The sequence below is a fragment of the Sorex fumeus genome, unplaced genomic scaffold (assembly GCF_029834395.1).
Source record: "Sorex fumeus unplaced genomic scaffold, SorFum_2.1 ptg000136l, whole genome shotgun sequence".
In the NCBI taxonomy this organism is placed as follows: domain Eukaryota; kingdom Metazoa; phylum Chordata; class Mammalia; order Eulipotyphla; family Soricidae; genus Sorex; species Sorex fumeus.
In genome coordinates this window covers 4,767,109-4,788,965 of record NW_026606193.1, presented here as the reverse complement: position 1 = coordinate 4,788,965, position 21,857 = coordinate 4,767,109, and positions in this window count along the sequence as shown.

The following is a 21,857-nucleotide window of genomic DNA, read 5'->3' as shown; positions in this document are numbered from 1 at the left end:
AAGATAATGGTAGAGAAGTTCCTACGTTTCACCGATGAAAGGACCACTAGCTAGAAATACCTATGGCTAAAAGAGTCCTTGCTGGGGGAGAGACTCGGGCACCCCTTCCATCTCAGAGACTAGAGCGCCAAGCTGGTGATGCAGAGAACAAGGCCGACTCAGGCTCTGAGGGACAGAAAGTGGGCAGAGAGAACTGCAGGCAGAGAGAAGGGCTGCTGGCTGGGGTACCGGCCAGGGCGGACAGACTAGCTCAAGGGCTCCTACTCAAGTGAAGCCCAGCCGCAGAGTTGGGTGTGTGTGCGGAGTAGGGTCTGGCCAAGCCTTATGAAACACACACACACACACACACACACACACACACACACACACACACACACCAGACTTACAGGAGTCAACAGAGGCAAGTAAAGTAAAATAAAATCACAGCACCACCTGCTGGGAAATTTTAAGTAATTCAATGGTCTACTTTACTGATAACTAGAGTAAATTTAAAAAATTTGCAACGGTAACATAGGAGACAAAAAAATTATAATCATAAAACAACTCTCTAGAGTCAGATCTAAAGGGAAGGAAAGGTTAAAGGAGCTATGGTTGCTGTAAGAAACACAAAGGGAGGGGTGGGTTCTGAGGATGAGCCAGCCCTGGTCTTCCCCGCGCACCACATGATCCCTTGGGCATCACTGGTCCTCCCCCCAACACCACGATATCCCTCAGCATCACTGGCTCAAAGTCCTAAAGGAGCCCAATTCCCCTGGGTGTGGCCTCTGAGCACAGCTGGAGGTTCTCAGGTTACTGCCATCACCTAAGAGGCCAAGCGCACATTGAACTGCTAATGTGTAAGTGTGTAATGTATAAATGATTCAGGTGAATGAGTTGTATGTGAGACAGACCAAAGATGAAGGGCAAGTACAGTGAGTGAGGCACTGCCCTTGCACGCAGCTGACCCAGGCTCTATCTGAGGCACCATCTACGGTTCTGGAGTCTCTCTAGGAGTTGTTTCTAAGCACAGAGCCACAAATAAGCCCTAAGCACAGCTGACTGAAGCCCAGAAACTAAAAGGAAAAAATGCAAACTGATTACAACTGCTCTTAACCCATTTAGAAAAAGGGAACATACAGATAATGGGTATTCCAGAGTGAATAGAAAAGGGAACAGCTTATTTAAAGAAGTGCATGACTTCCAATACTAGGCAAAGGAACGAGATACACAGATCAAGGTGGTTTATACAACTCTTGGCTATCTAAACTCTAAGAGGAAGGTCATAACAGTACTACCAGACGTTAAGACAAAAAATAATACTGAAAGTGGCAAGAGAAAACAAACAAACCTATAGCCCCTAGGCTTTCATCCTACTTCTAAGTATGGTTTCTACAAATCAGCAGAGATGGGAGTGATGTCAAAGAATAGTCAAAGAAAGCCAAGGAGAGAGAATTGAGTGGGGTGGCATATGGGTATGGTCTTGCACTGTCCCTAGGACTTCATGATTAAGCCCTGCTGTTCTGGACAGTACTCCAATAACAGCAGAGGACTTAAATAGGATACTTAAAAACTGAACAAATTGTCCAGACAGAAAATCACTAAAGAGACAAAGACTTAAATGTCAAAGTAAATAAATTGTATTAATATATAACATTATAAAGTAGTCCATCCTCAAATAGCAGAATAAACATTCTTTCAAATGCTCATAGAATATCCTCAAGAAAAGACATGAGTCAGCATACAGAAGAGGTCTCAATAAATTTATGAATGATGGGAGGCTAGAGTGACAGCACAGCCCATAGGGTGTTTGCCTTGTATGTGGCCAACCCAGGTTTTATCATTGACATCTCATATGGTCCCGTAAGCCTACCAGGAGTAATTCCTGAGGGCAGAGCCAGGAATAACCCCTCAGAAATCCTGGGTGTGCCCCCAAACAAATAAAAATATGAATATTGAAATCATTTCAATAGTATTTTCAGATCATAACAGAATGGAGCTAGAAATAACCAGACTAAGAAAGAGATGAAAAGATACTTTTTTATGTTTATTGATCTAAAAATGTGTGGATAGTAACTTAATACCAGACAACTTTTGTAAAGTCTTCATTGTGTCAATATGTAAATGAGGGGCAACTTATTTTTTTTTGTGAAGCAATGGAGATTAGGTAGAATAGTGACATAAGTTATCAGACTCTAGGAATGAAGAATGTATGAGAAAAGATTATTATTCCCATAACGAGATGGGTCGGAAGACCAGGGAAGTCTCCGGGTAGATTTTAAACTAGCTGCAGAGGGCAGGAGGCAGTAAAGCCAGGGCTAGACTGACAGGACAGGACCAGGATTACAGGATTTGAGCTTTCCAGCATTGCCGAGAGAGGGAGTAACTGAATTTTATATTTAACTTTTCCAGGTGTGAAGTGAAAAGAACACGATGGGGTTTTAATGCTTTCATTAATCACATCAAAAACTGGAGTGAAACTCTATTACATTGATCCCCATATTTAATCCTTTATAAAGTTCCCTGATTAAGAATGACTGAATTAAATGTTTAATATTTTCTATTATAAATATATTTTCTTCTAAAGTTACAACTATGCTATGATTATAGCTTAGAATATTCAGCAGCCAATGGGAAGGGTAAAAAATTCATGTTCTTTACTTGTGATTATCAGATATTATTAAATACTTGAACAGTGGTATAATGTTCATTTGAAAACTTGAAATTTATCTTTTTCTGACATCACTATTGGGGCCAGAGCAATAGTTGGGCAAAGCATAGTGAGGAGGAATACTTGATTCCTGAGAACAGAACCAGGAGCAATCCCTGAGCACTACAGTGTATGGTATGGCACCCCTCAAAAACCACCAACAAAATCCTAACATCACTATGTACTCTAAAGGGAAAATTATTTTCGGTATTAACTGTGTAATAATCTGTAATAATTATTATTTTCTTGATTAATTCATGTCTTTGAAGTACTCAAATTTGTCAGCACAAATCTTGTATAAACTAAAATTTTACATACAAAAAACAAAAAAACTCACACTCAGAATTACTCTAAATTTTATTGCATTCATCTGGGGAACATAAAGTAACAAAATAGGAGACTAACACCCAATAGCCAAGATAAGTACCGGCAGGTTTACTCCATGGCTTGGAGGCCAGCTGCACACACTGGGAGAAAAGGCAGCTCAGATAGAGAAGGGAGCACCAAATAAAGGGTGTTGGGAAGATCCGCCCAGGATGGGACATGCATGCTGAAAGTAGACTATGGACTAAACATGATTGCCACTCAATTCCTCTTTTGCAAACCATAGCACCCAAAAGGAGAGAGAGAGAGAGAGAGAGAGAGAGAGAGAGAGAGAGAGAGAGAGAGAGAGAGAGAGAGAGAGAGCAAAAGTGAATGCCCTGCCACAGAGGCGGGATGGGATGGGGGGATGGAGGGTGGGAGGGATACTGGGATTCGTGGTGGTAGAGAATGGGCACTGGTGGAGGGATGGGTACTTGATCATTGTAGAACTGAAACCCAAGCACAAAAATTTGTAAGTCTACACTGTACCTCGTGATGTTTCACTAATAAAAATTTTTTTAAAAAAAGAATTACTCTAAACTTTAAAGCCAAACAAAAGTTTTAAGTACCTATTTTAGCAATAAATTTGAATCATTTAATTTTGGTTTGTTAGCTTTTATGATCATTGTACTTCTTCATTTTAACATTGTTTAAGCTCAGGAATATTCAATGCCTAGTTTTACACAGATTGTTCCTAAGTGAACTTGAACACTTCTAAATCATAAAATATTCACTCTTGATTGAATATATTTGCCTATAAACTGTGCCTCATTAACCAACATTGCAATAGAAAATTATATTAATTAAATTTCATGTTGAATATAATATACTAGAGTATAATTAATAAAATATGCCAATTTTAATAATTTTAAGTATATTATTTTATCTAGAGAAGTACATACACACATACACAAGTAGATAAAATGATACATAGGTAGATAGTAACAGATAGTAATTTTTGCTATTACATAGAACTGAGAAATATAAAGTTTGGGGGCTAGAAAAATGTTTTGTCGCTGAAATTATTGAATAATAGAGGCAAAAGCACACATTATGGAATTAGATGCAGTTCTATTTACCAATTTCTTAGTGCACATTCTATGAGTTAGTTACTCTTACCTCCATATCCTTAATTCAGGCTTCTTAATTTTTTTCTGAAATGTTGAATGCTTTACTACATAATGAACATAATATCTTCTCTCCCGTATTCCCATGAAGCAGGAGTATAACTTAGCTAACATATGCTCTCTATGTATACCAAAAATATTCTGTTCATGAATATTTCAACTTGTTATAGGTGATAGAAAGTAGAAATTGAGATAAATGGAACAGTTTTCTCTTGCAAATTATAATAGTGACTGCTGCATTTCTTCTGCACCTGAAGTCATCTGCCAGGCTTTGTGAAGGGCTGAGTAAGAGTTTTATCCTGCATGGTGCACATAGGTAGGTTAGGATTTACAACTATTAGACATATTTGCAGTTGATCTACGCTAATATGTATAGCACCAGGGTAGAAATACAGAAAATTCTATACGATTTATTAAAGTCAAATTGACTAGGCCCAACCAAATGAAATAAATAATCTCTGTATAAACTGTTAGGCGGTTCAGGAGTTTGCATTTTTGACTGCATTATAGATGGACAAAGATCGAGCATAAATCCTCATATTGAAAGCAGAAGTAAAAGTAGAAGCTAAGAATTAATATTATCTTTAAAAATAACTAAATTGGAGTCCCACATTGGAAAGTACTCTCTTCTGACACAGATGATACCATGGGGCAGGGGCAACACACCCAGCCGTGCCCAGGCCTTACTCCTGGCCTTGAGCTCAAAGCACAATCATTCCTGGAGGAGCTTCGGGAAATCATATACACTGCTGGGGACTGAACCAGTTCCCTCACGTGCAAGGCAAGTGCCACAACCCCTGTACAATCTCTCTAGTTCCAGGATAATAATTGTATTTATAACTGATTATCAACCTCTGAATACCAGATAGGTGCTCAGACAGGTCTCAGGCAAGGGAAGAGCCTCAGCAGATGTACTACCTCTCCAGCACCACAAATATCATTTATTTTTATTCCTCTCTCACTTAATCACTTAATCACTTAACTTCCCGTTAGTCGTCGATTTGCTCGAGCGGGCGCCAGTAACGTCTCCATTTGTCCCTGTCGCGTGCTAGTGTAGCCCAATGGCATCTGTTCGCTCCGGGAACATGAAGGACCTCAAACCGATCGTTCATGATCTTGACGAAGAAGTCTGACCATCTGGTAGGTGGGCGGCCACGCGGTCTTTTGACATCCCGTGGAATCCAGTCGGTAACAGCTCTAGTCCAGCGGTCGTCTTTAAATCTCATTACGTGACCAGCCCATCTGATTTTCGACACCTTGGCAAATGAGACAGCGTCCCTCATCCTTGATCATCGACGGATGTCAGAACTCCGGATTCTTTCTCTCATTTGAGTGAAACGTGATATTCCAAGCATAGCTCTTTCTATTCTTCTTTGGGAGACCTCTCTCACTCGTTAGAATTATTCTTTGTTCACAATGTTACTAGTGATTTCAAATAAAACACTGTCTCTGCAGGCATTCATCCACCCCTCAGCTTGGTCCACTGTCCAGATGAAGCTAATGACCAGGCTGATACCCCGGGGGCCTATAACGATAAGAAACTATAAAGTAGAAGCAGAAGTTGGTTCCCTTCCCTTCCTCTCCATCTGGGTCCTGGCAGGCTCCACACTTGATCCTGCCATCTGTGTGCACACAGCCCACCTAGACCTCCTTGCTCCCTTTCGAGGCCCACAGCCACACCCTAAACCCATAACGCTGCCCTTCACTTCTTGTACTCCTCAGCACCTGGGCACTTACGCAGCCAAACATCATATCTGCTTCTCAAAGCTTTCTGCCCAAATCCATTTCCCTCTGCACAAACTCTCACAGGTGATCCTGCAGTCTCGGGGTAGCTCTGGTCACCCCCATGAACTTTCAGCTACAAATGCCTTATTCCTAGCCCCATCCTCCTATCCCACAGGAAAATGCTCTCAGAGCCCTGGAGGTGCCTTAAATCAGAGGGGAGGTAAAGTCTTTATGTCAGAGAAGAACCGAAAACCTCTTTAAGCGTTTCTGCCAAAGAGAGGCCAGGCCAGGTTTGCACTGAAAGCAGCCTCATAACTCATCCCAGGCCCCAATAACCACAGAGCAGAAATAGCAAAATGTTCCTAGGAAATGGCCTGCAAGGCGGCAAAAGGCAATGCACAGCCTAATTGCTCGGAGAGCTCTAGCGGGGGAAATGCAAAGGTTTACTCTCACGGCTCAGCAGAAGCTGTGGGGAAGCCACACAGAAGGCAACCAGGGAAGGGGCCAGCAGTACTGAGCAACTTCAGAACCTCTCACAGACTTGACAAACACCATGATGAGTCTGTTTAAAGAGCTCCAAGAAGCAACAGTATCACTAGTCAATGTAGCACAGAAAGCCTAGGAGCAGAAATCAGGAAACTGCCATCATGAAGGACAGACGGGGAAGTGTGGCAGGTGAGACTTAGAAAACTCAGTGGAAGACCTCAGTGGCAGGGACAGTATCTGAAGAAAAAGTCAGCGATCTCCAAGATGGGACGCAGGAAATCTCCAGAAAGCAACAGATGGGAAATGTCTGAAAAGAAATAAACAGTACACCTAGAACTATGGTACAAGTTCAAGAGGAACAATTTAAGAACCATAACATTGTGTTTTGGGAATAGGAAGGTAAATTTGATGAAGAACCACTGCTCAATGACATTATAAAGTACAATTTCACAGAGTCAAGCAATGTTTGCATCCAGGTTCTGGAGCCCCAAGAGTCCCAGATAAAATGGAATTAAATAAAACTACTCTAATGCATTACAATGACCAAACCAAAAACTGAAAGAAGCAAGGTCAAAAGAGGAACATCCGTAAGACTTGGAAAATACACAAGAATTAATGACAGATCTATTAATGGAGTCCAGAAGAAAATAGGGGCATACTGATAAAATAACACAATGAAATGAACACCTCACTGAAAATACTCTATTCTTCTAGTTATTTAAGTTTGAAGGAATGACACAACTCTTCATGAACAAACAAAAGCGTGGCAACTTCATAGCTTTGAAAACAGTTTTTGTAAGAATCACTAAAGGACTTTAAAATATGACAAATATCATAAGCATGCATAAACGTCTACAAAATTATGGTAATAGATTACTTTATCTCAATAATTTCTCTCAATGTCAATGTCAGTGGTCTGAACTCAATCAACAGACAATGAGTAGCTGGAAGGGCAGAAAACTGGACCGACTTTCTGCTGCATGTAAGAGACACATCTGAACAGTCAGGACAAACACAGTCAAGTTCAGAGGCATCAAAGTAATCTCACTGACAAACAATTCACTTTAAAAGGTAAGGTGGGTGCATATGTGTCTTTAAAAAATGGGGACTTCACATTTCAAACTTCAATAAGGTATGGTCCTGATCTTTTCTCAATGATCAAGGAATTGATACATCAAGAACTCACATATGTAGGTTGGGACTGAGTCAAGGCTCAGCGGCTAGTCATTTGAAAAATCCCTGGGGCAGAACGCAAACAGGGAGCTCCATGAAGTTGAAGTAAAGCAAGATCAGCAGGCTGAGACATACCCCAGACGGGGCTAACAACAGCCACAAACCTGAAGGTGAGTGCTTTTATGATGCAGGGCCCAGAGGCATTTTAAGCAGATACACAACGTATAAATGGAACAGGGAACCAAATTTGCCTCCATCTATTTCTCTCAGACAACTTACTTGTGCAGACTCTACAAGTAATTCTTATGTTCTCTCGGCATTTATTTCTTTACGCTTTGTGATTACCAACACATATCCCAATATGTTGTTTCAGTAATGTAGAGACAGTCTATAAAATTATGTGATACAAATAGTTAATTAACTTTACAGGTTCTTACACATTCCTCAAGTATAAGGTTACTATATATGTAACTTCCAAGGACAAGCATGCATCTTTCTTACTATTCAGAAACAATGCTACTGATGGGGCTTTTTCTCCCAGTGACTGAAAAGATGTGTGTGTGACTAATGGTCCTTTCCATCCTAGTAAATGCATGCAGTGTCCTTCAGCTATGACTGTGTCTGAAGCCATTTACAACTGTCTCTTACACTCACTGTTTTTCTAACACTTTTACTGAAATAGAAACAAATGGTTTCAAATTGCATTGTGTGGCCCTAAATTAATGTGCATTAAAAAGGTAAAGTTCTTTTCTAAAGAAAGCCCTCTTAGCTTCTATTTTAATGCCTAAAAACATTAGCCTTTACATAGAAGACAAAGGAGAAAGGAGAAAGAGTGCAAGGGGAGAATGGCTGGTTTTCTCCTGTATGCTTAGAAAATGACCAATTTTTTTAATTGCAAATGCTTCACACACATCACATTAATGCTTATTCTGGTGTGTTTTTATTATTATTAAGTCATAAAGTATTTTGAAATGTTATGAAATGGAATAATCTTTAAAAATGATTGCTCACAAACTTTCAGGGCTAGCTCTACTCAGGCAGAATTCTCCAAGCCATGATGAATCCCTGACTTATACACACTTACAATTTTTTGGCGTTTCCTTTCATCACTAAATCTGGCTTCCATGCAGCCAATGCCAGGGTCCCTGTTATCCCCAGGCTAGATGATCTCTCAGTATTTATTCAACATGCTATAAGCAGGGCTTTGTGCTAGTTATAATACACTTCCAATTCATTGCAGATCTCTTATCTAGATAGACTTATCTAGATAGAGTCAAAAGGAAGTAATTCAACCTAGTTTGAAATATATAAACAAACGTTAATTGCCAAGAGATAGCGTATCACATCATGTCTGACTGGTAGTAAGAGAAACTTCCTCCTGAAAAGGGAGAGTGGGATCAGGATCTCCACTGACCCCCAATTCTTGGTCTTTCAGACACGGACTACTCCTGGTGAGGATTGGGGAACCATATGAGTGCTGGGGACCAAATTCTGGCCAGCTGCAAGCAAGGCACTATTGCTCCAGTCCCTCAGATGGTGGATAATTTATTGAAGGCCAGTGTGGACTCTGAAGGTATTAAGTAAAAAGTAGCACAGTAGCACTGTCCTCCCGTTGTTCATCAATTTGATCCAGCGGGCCCAGTAACGTCTCCATTGTGAGACTTGTTGTTACTGTGTTTGGCATATTGAATACATCATGGATAGATTGCCAGGCTTTGCTGGTGGGCGAGATACTCTCCGTAACTTGCTGGGATCTCCGAGAGAGGTGGAGAAATTGAACCTGGGTTGGCCGCGTGCAAGGCAAACACCCTACTCGCTGGGCTATCACTCGAGCCAAGTACAAAGTAAACAATTCAAAGAACCGTGGCTGCCCCATAGCATTTTAAGCACCTTTCTCTGATTTTCTCTAACTTCCTAGTTACCTATAGGATGACATTGCTTTGTCCTTTCTCCCTTGTCACAAGAAACTCAGGTTTATTACAGTGCTCCTGAGGCACTTCCATTCCATTGTGTTTATCTGTAAAGTCTTCCTTATGCTCTCCTTCCCGCCCAGTTAATCAGCTTTTCCCCTAATCAGTATCTGTTAATTTGTAAGGTCAAATCCTTCTAGGACATTGAAATTGTATTGTAAGTTAATATTGCCTTTCTCCTCTCCTTATGTCTTTTGACCAATTTACTTTCTATATATATCACGACCACCCTGTTGTTCGTTGATTGCCTCGAGCAGGTGCCAGTAACGTCTTCTTCGTCCTAGCCCTGAGATTTTTTTTTTAAAGTGCCATATTCAAGGCTTTTTCAGGGTTAGGAGAATGAGACCCATCATTGTTACTGGTATTTGGCATATTGGGTATACCATGGGGAGTTTGCCAGACTCTGCCGTGTGGGCATGTTACATTTGGTAGCCTGCCAGTTTGACCGAATTAGGAATGAGATGATAAGATGTCGCGCGGCCGCATTCGCGGCCGCGCGCTTCCAGGAGCTGAGTGTGATGATCTCTGGATCCTGGCCGTTGTTGGAGTTACACGGCAGTTGGTGGGTGTAACTGTCTAGTTACTGGCAGGTCCAGTCCCAAACTGTACAGGCTTGGAGATCTCAGCCCCGGGTCCCACACACCTGGGTTCCTCTGTCAGTTCTTTTATGCGTGAGGCTCGTCCAAGTGTGTGGAGAGTGCTCTCAGCAAGGCCTTGGCTGGGCCTCGGTGGTCTTCAGCTGTTGGGCTGAAGAAATATAAAATTTTTTTTCTTGCTTTTTTGGGTCACACCCGGCAATGCACAGGAATTAGTCCTGGTTCATACACTCAGGAATCACTCCTGGCGGTGCTCGCAGGATCATATGGGATGCTAGGAATCAAACCTGGGTCGGCCTGTGCAAGGCAAATGCCCTACCTGCTGTGCTATTGCTCTAACCCTTTGAATAGTTTACTTTAAAGCAATGTCCTTTTTGTATAGATATAGGAAGACCGTTAATATTATGCTTTGTAATTTAGGATTTAATTTAGCTTTGGATATTATTCACTCCTGGGCATCTGCTTTCTCAACTTAAGCTTCAGTTGCCCTTGGTTCCTAGCACCCCAAAAGCAGAGTCCCGACGAGGGACTGAATGGACCCAGGGCAAGTGGTGAACTACCCTGGCATCGAAATGGGCCAGGCCAAAGTGCCACGATTCTTAACTATAAGAGCTTAATCACAGACAAATGCTGTAATGATCCAAAAGTAATGAGACTAGGACCCTGCTAGGGATAGGAAAGACTATCTGGCCTGAGCACTGTAGTCTGAGATCGAAATGATCCTAGGAGAGCAATTCTATAAGTGTAAGGTATTTCTTACTGTATCCATACAAAATGATTTTTATTATGTATGCTTGCTTATATGTTTGTTGGACAAGGAGAGGAGAAACACACCTAGGGCATTTCACTCTAGGGTGGGTCAAGCTGATAATGAGAATCTGTCCTAGAAGCAGCTTTCCATGGAGAGAAATAACTTTACCCCTATTGATTGTGACCACACCTATATGTAATTGTTACCCCAACGCCTCATGCTGGGGAATATAATGAGACTGTAAGAGTGGGCTGGGACAGAGTAACAGCGGCTGAGAACAGAATCAGTGAGCTCGAAGATGAAGTTCAGAGACTTGTCAGAAAAGAGCAGAAAATGGAAAAGAGACTCACAGTTCGAGAACAGATGGCAAGAGAAGATCGTGATGAAGCCAAGAGGGATAACATAAGAATTATTGGAGTCCCAGAGGGACAGGAAGAAAACCTTGATGAAGAAGAAACTGTCAAAGAAATCATTTCTACAACGTTTCCAGAGCTGAAGAAAACTTGTGACCACATCCAGGAGGCCCGAAGGGTACCAGCTAGAAGAAATCCGAGTAAAAATACCCCAAGACACATCCTGATCAAAATGACCAAAACCTTAGACAGAGACAAAATTCTGAAAGCAGCAAGATTGAAGAAAGAAATCTCTTACAAAGGAGCATCCTTAAAATTCACAGCTGATTTTTCTGATGAAACCCTCAGGGCCCGAAAACAGTGGTGGGACATAGTGAAAAAACTCAATGAAATAAATGCCTCCCCAAAAATACTTTACCCAGCGAGACTCTCATTCATAATAGAAGGAACAACACACAGTTTCACAGACAAACAACAGCTCAGGAACCTTCATAGACTCAAAACCATGGTTACAAGTACAACTAAATGGGCTACTTTAAGGCAAGACAGGCCTCTCATATACACCAAATTTTAACAGAACAATGGGACAAAATCCCATAACAATAATCTCTCTCAATGTCAATGGGCTAAACACACCAATTAAAAGACATAGAGTGGCAGGATGGATTAGAAAATTGAACCCAACATTCTGCTGCCTGCAAGAAACACATCTCAATAGTCAAAGCAAACACAGACTCAGAGTCAAAGGCTGGAAAACAATCCTACAGGCAAACAGCTCCCATAAAAAAGCTGGGGTAGCCATCCTTATATCAGACCACATCGATTTCAGAGTGAAGAAGGTCATAAGAGACAGTGAAGGCCATTTCTTATTGATCAAAGGATCTGTACAACAGGAAGAACTTACAATAATAAATGTATATGCACCTAATGAGAGACCAGCAAAGTACTTAAAACAACTACTCATAGATTTGGAAAAAGACATTGATAGCAACACAATAATAGTGGGAGACTTCAACACCGCTTTGTCACCTCTTGATAGATCAACCAGACTCAAGCTTAGCAAGGACATACTTCATCTGAGGGAAACAATGGAAGAAAGGGACTTAGTAGATATATACAGGACACTTCATCCACAAAAAGCTGAATACACATTCTTCTCAAGCGTACATGGAACATTCTCCAAGATAGACCACATGCTGAGCCACAAAACATGCCTCCATAAAATTAAGAAGATAGAGATTATATCAACAATCTTCTCAGACCATAATGCACTGAAATTAGAAGTAAATCACACACAAAAACAGAAAACTAAATCAAACACCTGGAAATTAAACAGTGCGCTATTAAACAATGAGTGGCTTAGACAGGAAATTAAAGAGGAAATCAAAAGATTCCTAGAAACGAATGAAAATGAGGACACGAGTTACCAAAACTAATGGGACACGGCAAAAGCGGTCTTAAGAGGAAAGTTTATAGCTCTACAAGCATTCCTCAGAAAGGAGGAGCGAGCCCACATAAATAAACTAATCTCACAGCTTAAGAACTTGGAGAAGGACCAACAAAAGGAGCACAACCCTAACAGGAGAAAGGAAATAATAAAACTCAGAGCAGAGATTAACGAGATGGAAACCCAAAAAACAATCCGAAAGATCAATGAAACCAAGAGCTGGTTCTTTGAGAAAATTAACAAGATCGATAAGCCCCTAGCAAAACTCACAAAGAAAGGGAGAGAGAAAACCATAATAAACTGAATCAGAAATGAAAAGGGGGTCATTACAACAGAAACTACAGAAATTCAAAGGATTCTCAGGTAATACTTTGAAAAGCTTTATGCCACGGAACATCAACACCTCGAGGAAATGGATAAATTCCTAGACTCCTACAGACTCCCAAGGCTGAACCAAGAAGACCTGGAATACCTGAACAGACCTATCACCGTCAAGGAAATTGAAATGGTAATAAAAAGTCTCCCCAAGCACAAAAGCCCTGGCCCGGATGGATTCACCAGTGAATTCTTCCAAATCTTTAAAGAAAACTTACTCCCAATCCTCCTTAAGCTTTTCCATGAAATTGAAATATCAAATACACTTCCGAACAGTTTCTACGAAGCCAATATCACATTGATACCAAAAGCAGACAGAGATAACACAAAGAAAGAGAACTGCAGGCCGATATTCCTGATGAACACAGATGCAAAGATCCTCAACAAACTACTAGCAAATAGAATCCAACTACTCATCAAAAAGATCATACACCATGACCAAGTAGGATTCATCCCAGGGATGCAAGGATGGTTTAACATTCGGAAATCAATCAACATAATCCAACATATCAACAAAATAAAAGATAAAAAGCATATGATCATATCAATAGATGCAGAGAAAGCATTTGAAAAGATCCAGCACCGCTTTTACGATGAAAACCCTAGCCAAAATGGGTATAGAGGGGACTTTCCTCAACATAGTTAAAGCCATCTACCACAAGCCTACAGCAAGCATCATCCTCAATGGGAAAAAACTGAGAGCCTTCCCTCTAAGATCAGGGACGAGACAAGGATGCCCACTCTCTCCACTGCTGTTCAATATAGTACTGGAAGTACTTGCAATAGCAATGAGGCAAGAAAAAGTTATTAAGGGCATTCAGGTAGGAAAGGAAGAAATCAAGCTCTCACTTTTCGCAGATGATATGATACTATACTTAGAGAACCCAATAACCTCCACCAAAAAACTCCTAGAAACAATAGACTTGTATAGTAAAGTTGCAGACTATAAAATCAATACCCAAAAGTCCATGGCTTTCCTATACGCAAACAGTGAGAGAGAGGAAAGCTATATGAAAAAATCAATCCCGTTCACAATTGTGCCCCAGAAAATCAAGTACTTAGGAATCAACTTAACTAAGGAAGTAAAGGACCTGTACAAAGAAAACTACAAAACGCTACTTCAGGAAATAAAAGAGGAAATGAGGAAATGGAAAGATATCCCCTGCTCATGGGTCGGGAGACTTAACATTGTCAAAATGGCAATACTACCGAAAGCATTGTATAAATTCAATGCAATCCCTATAAGGATACCCATGACATTCTTCAAAGAAAGGGAGCAAACACTCCTGAAATTTATATGGAACAATAAGCCCCCACGAATAGCTAAAGCAATTCTTGGGAAAAAGAAAATGGGAGGAATCAACCTCCCGAACTTCAAACTTTACTACAAAGCGGTAATAATCAAAACAGCATGGTACTGGAAAAAAGGCAGAACTGCAGACCAATGGAACAGAGTTGAATACACTGACATCTCCCCTCAATCATATGATCATCTAATCTTTGATAAAGGTGCAAGAAATGTGAAGTGGAGTAAGGAAAGCCTCTTTACCAAATTGTGCTGGCATCACCGGACAGCTGCATGCAAAAAATGTGATCAGATCTCTGCCTACCACCATGTACAAAGGTAAGATCAAAATGGATTAAAGACCTCAACATCAGACCAGAAACCATAAGGTACATTGAAGACAAAGTTGGCAAAACCCTCCATGACATTGAGGCTAATGGTATTTTCAAAGATGACATGCCACTGGCTGAGCAAGTGAAAACAGAGATAGATAAATGGGACTATCTTAAACTAAGAGCTTCTGTACCTCCAAAGAAACAGTGACCAAAATACAAAGACAGTCTACAGAATGGGAAAGAATATTCGCCGAATACACATCTGACAAGGGGTTGATATCAAGGATATACAAAATACTGGTTGAACTCCACAAGAAGAAAACATCCAACCCCATCAAAAAATGGGGCAATGAAATGAACAGAAACTTTCTCAAAGAAGAAATCCGAATGGCAAAAAAGCACTTGAGAAAATGCTCTACATCATTAATCATCAGGGAGTTGCAGATCAAAACCACAATGAGATACCATCTCACACCTCAGAGAGTGACCCACATTCAAAAGAACAAAAACAACCAATGCTGGCCCGGATGTGGCGAGAAAGGGACACTCCTTCACTGTTGGTGGGAATGCCGACTCGTTCAGCCCTTTTGGAAAACAGTATGGACGTTCCTCAAAAAATTAGAAATTGAGCTCCCATTTGACCCAGCGATACCACTCCTGGGAATATATCCCAGAGAGGCAAAAATGTGTAGCCGAAGTGACATCTGCACTTGTTTGTTCATTGCAGCACTCTTTACAGTAGTCAGAAACTGGAATAGACCTGAGTGCCCAAGAACAGATGACTGGTTAAAGAAACTTTGGTACATCTACACAATGGAGTACTATGTAGCTGTTAGAAAAGATAAAGTAATGAAATTTACATACAAGTGGTACAATATGGAAAGTATCATGCTAAGCGAAATGAGTCAGAAAGAGAGGGATAGACATAGAAAGATCGCATTCATCTGGGGGATATAAAATAACAAAATATGAGATTAATACACAAGAATAGCTGAGATCAACACCAGGATGACTCCATAGCTTAGAGGCCAGTCGTGTATTTTAGAGGAAAGGACAGTTCAGATAGAAAAGGGAGCACCAAATGGAGTGTGTTTGGACGATCCTCCCAGGAGGGGAGATGCAGGTTGAAAGTAGACTGGACTGAACATGTTTGCCACTCAATGCCTCTTTTGCTGATCACAACACCCAAAAGGAGAGAGAGAACAAAAGGGAATGCCCTGCCACAGTGGCAGGGGGAGTGGGGGGGTATGGGGGGGAGGGATATTATCCTGGTGGTGGAAAATGGGCACTGGTGGAGGGATGGGTATTTGATCATGGTATGACTGAAATCCAAGCACAGAAATTTGTAAATCTACAACTGTACCTCATGGTGTTTCACTAATAAAAAATAAAAAAAAAAAAAGAGTGGGCTGGGAGAGGCAGATGAAAGACAGGCGTGAATAGAGAGAGGATTGGAATAAACTGCAACTAAAACCAATCTTCCTTCACCTCCCCGGGGTCAGGAACAGGCGTGAGACTACCGAACATGGGCGGCGGGAGAGATAGACTGCTGCTGCCGTCTTTTTGAGTTTACACAGTTCCCGACTCAGTCTTTTCTATTTGGCGTACTTCCCACTTGAGAAGGAACTCTTTATCTTGGAGTTTACATAGTTAGATGCCGTTAGGTGGACATTAAGTTCCATGTCTTTGTAATGATGCAACCCTTTCAGACATCCTACACATGGATGGCCAGTAGTAAGATGCTAAGCAAAGCATTTCTGGTCATAGACCTGGTTGTTCTGACTACGTAGTGTTACCATTCAGGAGTCAATGCTCTGTACTCTATACTCTTCACCCCTTTGCTCTCCTCCTGATAACTTTCTCCGCTCTTTCTTTCACTATCTCTCTGCCTCCTCTGTAGCTCCCATCTAGCAAAGTATAACTGAACCAGAAGCAGGAGTTAAACATTCATTAGAAACTAGGGCAATTGTCTTAGGATCATATAAAATTCTTTTCTTTTTGTATCTACTAAATTCATGAACTTCTTTGTACGTTGACGTATATGTTCCTTTAATACTCATGTTTAAACATGGACAATCAGCTTTTTCCAACTGTGTGTTTTAACTAAATGGCTGCACAGGAAATGATTAACCCATCAATGTGCATTTGTCATACTTACATTTACACATAGAAATTTAGCAATTCTAATTTCAGCCTTTCTATGACTCTTACAACAACAATTAGCTAAGAGTGACCACTTTAGAAAATCTGTGCTAGAAAACCAAAATAAACCAGGATCTTTCACTATCCTCAGGCAGTACATGTGGATTTTAATAATGATATTCTGAATTAGAAAATATAGAACTTGTATAACTCAAGAAAATTGCATCAGTGGGGAAAGTAACATTAAAGCAAAAGGGGTTAAATTATTCTCAGAAATGAATCTCTTCTATACTGTTTTTATTTTTGTTTGATTTGGAGGGGGTCTTCCGAAAAGTGCTTAGGAATCACCACCAGCGATCTTCCACTATCTGAAACTGGTATTTGGACACACAAGAACACAAAGCCCGCATGACTCTGAGGCAGCTGGAGCTGCTTCAGCACCATCCCTGCACTCAGAAGTGCTAAAAACACCAGTTGGCACCAGGGATTGACTGGGGTCTGTGCTATGGTCTAGCACTTCTTACTATTACTCCCCCACTATCCTTCTCAATCATGCTTCCTTGTACATGGCTTTAGGCACACGATCCATTCCAGTTGGACCCTGGGCACTGCATCTACTCAGTCCCCCAAGCACTACCAGACATGATCCTTGGTCATAGAACCAGGAGTGAGTCCTAAGAATCACCAGATGTGCCCCCATCCTCACAAAAAACAAAAAGCAAATAAATAAGTCATGATTCCTTTGAGATGATCTCACACATCCACTTGTCCTTGACATCAAGGCAAAAGTAAGAGGACAGAATATCAAAGAGGGTTGCTGCTTATCAGTGGACAAGTCTGAGCTAGGAGAAGATTATTCATGACTTCTACTCGGATGTCTTCTATAACCACGTCCACCTGCCCACATACCAAATTCCACAGGATGGATATGTTGTTCCCAAAGTTCTACCTTCAGAAATCCAACACGCTATTTCATCAGTAAAAAAAGAAAAGCACCAGCCAGACAAGGTCAGATCCAAACACCTGAAGAACCTGACATCAATACACTGGCTTGGCTCTTCACGTGCTACCGTCTGAATGCAAGATTCTGTCCCAATGGAAAACCAGCAGAATTGTACTACTGTATAAGAAGGGAGACATCCATGACATTGGCAACTATTGCCTAATCTGCTTATTGTCTGTCATCTACAAGAAGTTCACTCGAGTCATCCTGAATAGGATTGGCAGAACTCTAGATGAAGGACAACCATGTGAACAAGCCGGGTTCTGAAAAGGATTCAGCACCATCGACCATATCCACATGATAACCAAGCTCATTGATGTTTCTCAGGAGTTCAAGATGCCACTTTGTCTAACATTCATTGATTTAGAGAAGACCTTTGATTCTGTGAGACAGGAGCACTAATTGAAACCCTAGCCAAACAGGGCATTCAAACTCAATACATCAGGATCCTCTGTGAGCTGTATTACGAATTCACTGCTAGGATCTCACCATTCTGCAAAGAAGTGACCATCCATGTCAAGAGAGGAGTTCGGCAGGATGATATCATTTCACAGAAACTCTTCAGTGCAGAGAAAGTAATGCGATCACTAGAATGGGAAGGAATGGGAGTGAAGATAGATAGTCTGCAACTATACCACCTCCACTTTGCTGATGACATCATTCTAATAACACCAAACATTAGCCAAGTGGCACAAATCCTGGCCGACTTCGACCATGAGTGTGGAAAGGTCAGACTCCAGCTGAATCTCATGAAGACAATTTTCATGATAAACAGTCTCATTCCTGACATTCCATTCACTCTCAATGGAACAAACATCTCCGAATGCAACAGATATGTATACCTGGGTCGAGATGTCAGCATGACAAATGACCTAGCACCTGAATAGCACAGGAGGAAAAGAGTGGCTTGGAACACATTCAAGAGCATTGAAGAAATAGCTAAGAGGATGAAGAACCTCTGGCTCCGGGCACATCTCTTTGATTCCACTGTTCTTCCTGCATTAACATACGCCTCAGAGACCTGGCCCCTATGAAAACAGGATGAGAATGCTATTGGGTCTCCCAAAGAGAAATTGAAAGAGCTATGCTTGGAGTATCACATTTCACTCAAATGAGAAAAAGAATCTGGAGTTCCGACTTCCATCGATTGTCAAGAATCAGGGATGCTGTCTCGTTTGCCAAGGTTTCAAAAATCAGATGGGCTGGACATGTAATGAGATTTAGAGATAACCGCTGGACTAGAGCCATTACCAACTGTATTCCACAGGATGTCAAAAGATTATATGGCCGCCCACCTAAAGATGGTCAGACTTTTTCGTCAAGACCCTGAACGATCGGTTTGAGGCTCTTTATGTTCCTAGAACAAGCACTAGCATGTTACAGAGAGAATGGTGATGTTTTTGGTGCCCGTTCAAGCAAATCTATGAGTAACGGGATGTCAAATGATCAAGTGATCAAGTGACCTACACCATAATAACAATAAACAAACAAACTCTGGAGGAACAGAGAGAGCTCAAATGGTAAATCACAATTTAAGGGCCCTGATTTCAAACTCTACCAGTACCTGGTCCCTGAGCATCACTGGTTATGACTTTTGTAACGGTCCACTGACCCCTTCGTCTATAGTCAATAAATAAATAAATAAATACCAAAAAATAATTGCAAGATATGGGAGGACTAACATTATTCTGGGCATGGATAGAGGTTGAAGATCCAGTTGAATACTATTTTCACAGAAAGTCTCTCTCCTTGGAAGAGAGAAGAGGATTGAAGGTTTGATTGAAGGTCATCTGGGAACTGGCCCATGGGCTGACAATAAGTAGGGCCTGCTGGTTAAGTGGCTACCGATGTTTGTGCTTCGTGACTGAATTGTCATCCACCCTCAGACACTGAATTTTAGTAGTCTCAGGGACTAATGATGTGGGAATGTGACTTTGAAGTTTCAGAACCAAAGATACATCATCAGATTTATCCTGCATCTAAAGCAAACAGAAAATCCTATCCATGCACTGCATTAGACAGTGTCCAGAAACAACTGTTACATTTTCTGTTTAAAATACCAAAACATAATAGCTCTGGTTACTCAAGAAGAAAACCTATTCTTTATTATCTTGCTAGTGACCTAAATTAACTGGTTTATATAAAATTAGCTTGCCCTGGAAATAATTTGCTTAATTGGCAGTAAACAAGGGTACTGAACGTCAAGATTAAAAAAAATCTTAGAAGACTGTTCAAACTGGGGTAATATTTGCATATTCCTTTTTCCAAAATGCAAGTCCTGCATTAATCATTGTCTCTATAGGGCATTTCAGCATCTTTTGAAAGTGCATACTTCTTCTTGTAAGTACTCTAGGCGAGCTTCACCACACTGCTCCTAGAACTAAAGTTACATTCATCCATATCCGACACACGGTGGTTACCAACAAACAGAAATCCTGCCTTATAAAGGGTATCTTCTCATTTAATGCTGATACTTCTAGCCAGATCCTCAACAGAATCTCTTTGTTCACTGCTTGTAGCTTCTCTCACGGGAATTCCGGGAGCTCTTAAGACTAGTTCTCATGAGTTGATCCCCTACTGCTAACATGAAGCATCTTTCTGAGCACCTTACACTGCACCGTGTAGGAGTCAGGTTCAACTAAGCTTCTACCATCCAACGAAGCTGGAAAGAGAACACCAGTCCCCTTGCTGCTGCTGATCGTTCCCCAGGTCCTTTCCTGGGAAAATGGACTTCATTAAGTTGAGAATGAAATATTTAATCCTTTCAAGCTAATGCTTGGTCATTGGTATTCCACAGAAAAATTAACCCAGCCCCGAGGAATATGATTATTGTGTAGGATCTGCCTCCACAAAGTGTCCATACAGGACTTTTCAGAATGTTCAGAGTAGGCTGTTTTCCCTGTATGTGCCACTTCTGAATATAGAATTAAGGCCAAACCAGTTTCATACAGGTCCGGGAAAAAGTGTTACTATTACTCAAAGAATGTAGGTTATTTGTATTTGTGTTCTCCAGAAAGAACTATTTTAAGGGAAAAAACTCTATAAAGGCAGGACAGATACCGGGGCCTTCTCATTCTGTCGTACAGATCACCTTCTCCTCTCCTGCATGGCCCAGGTCCTCATCTCATCTTCAGCACTGAATATAAGCCAGGACAGAAAACATTTTCTAAAATATACCCATGTAAATTCTTTGTAATTATGTGATTACAATGTCCTTTCACATCCTATCGATATTTCTGGTGTTAATTTGCTTTTACTGTTAGAATGATATAGTGATCACCCCTTCTGCTCACCCCCCCCCCCCCCCGTGGCCCATAAGACTGAATTTTCTAGATCTTCTATTTATAAATTTAAATACATTCTCTCTAGGTCAAAAGCAGTCAATTCCAAGTCTTAGATGGGTGTTACCCAATTGTATGGTATATTTTAAAAGTCACACCCAATCATTCTATGAATAGACATAGAATGATTGGACTCATTTGTGGTATATAAAAATAAATATGATATAAAACCAATACCCAAGGACATAGAAACCAGGGACAGTATGATTGGTTTGTGGCTAGAAGTCTACCTGAAATGCTGGGGGAGAAGGCAGTTGAAATAGAGAAGGAACCACCATAACAAAGATAGTTGAGAATGATCACTCTGGATAAGAACTTTTTGCTGAAACAGGTAAAGGAACAAACATGATAACCCCTCAGTACTTGTACTGCAAACAATAATGCCCCAAAAGGGAGAGACAGAGACAGAGACAGAGACAGAGACAGAGACAGAGAGAGAAGGAAGGAAAGTGCCTACCATAGAGACAGGCTGGGCAGAGAGTGAGGAAGGGAAACTGGGACCTTGGTGGTGGGAAGTATACACTGGCAGAGGGAGGGGTGTTAGAACACTGTGTGACTGAAACCTGACCATGATCAATTTTTAACTCTGTATCTCATGGTGGCTCAACTAAATATGAAAATTATATATATAAAATCAAGAATTTCCACTGAAATGCCATTTATTTCATACACTAGTGATTGTAAATAATTTTCGTTTTC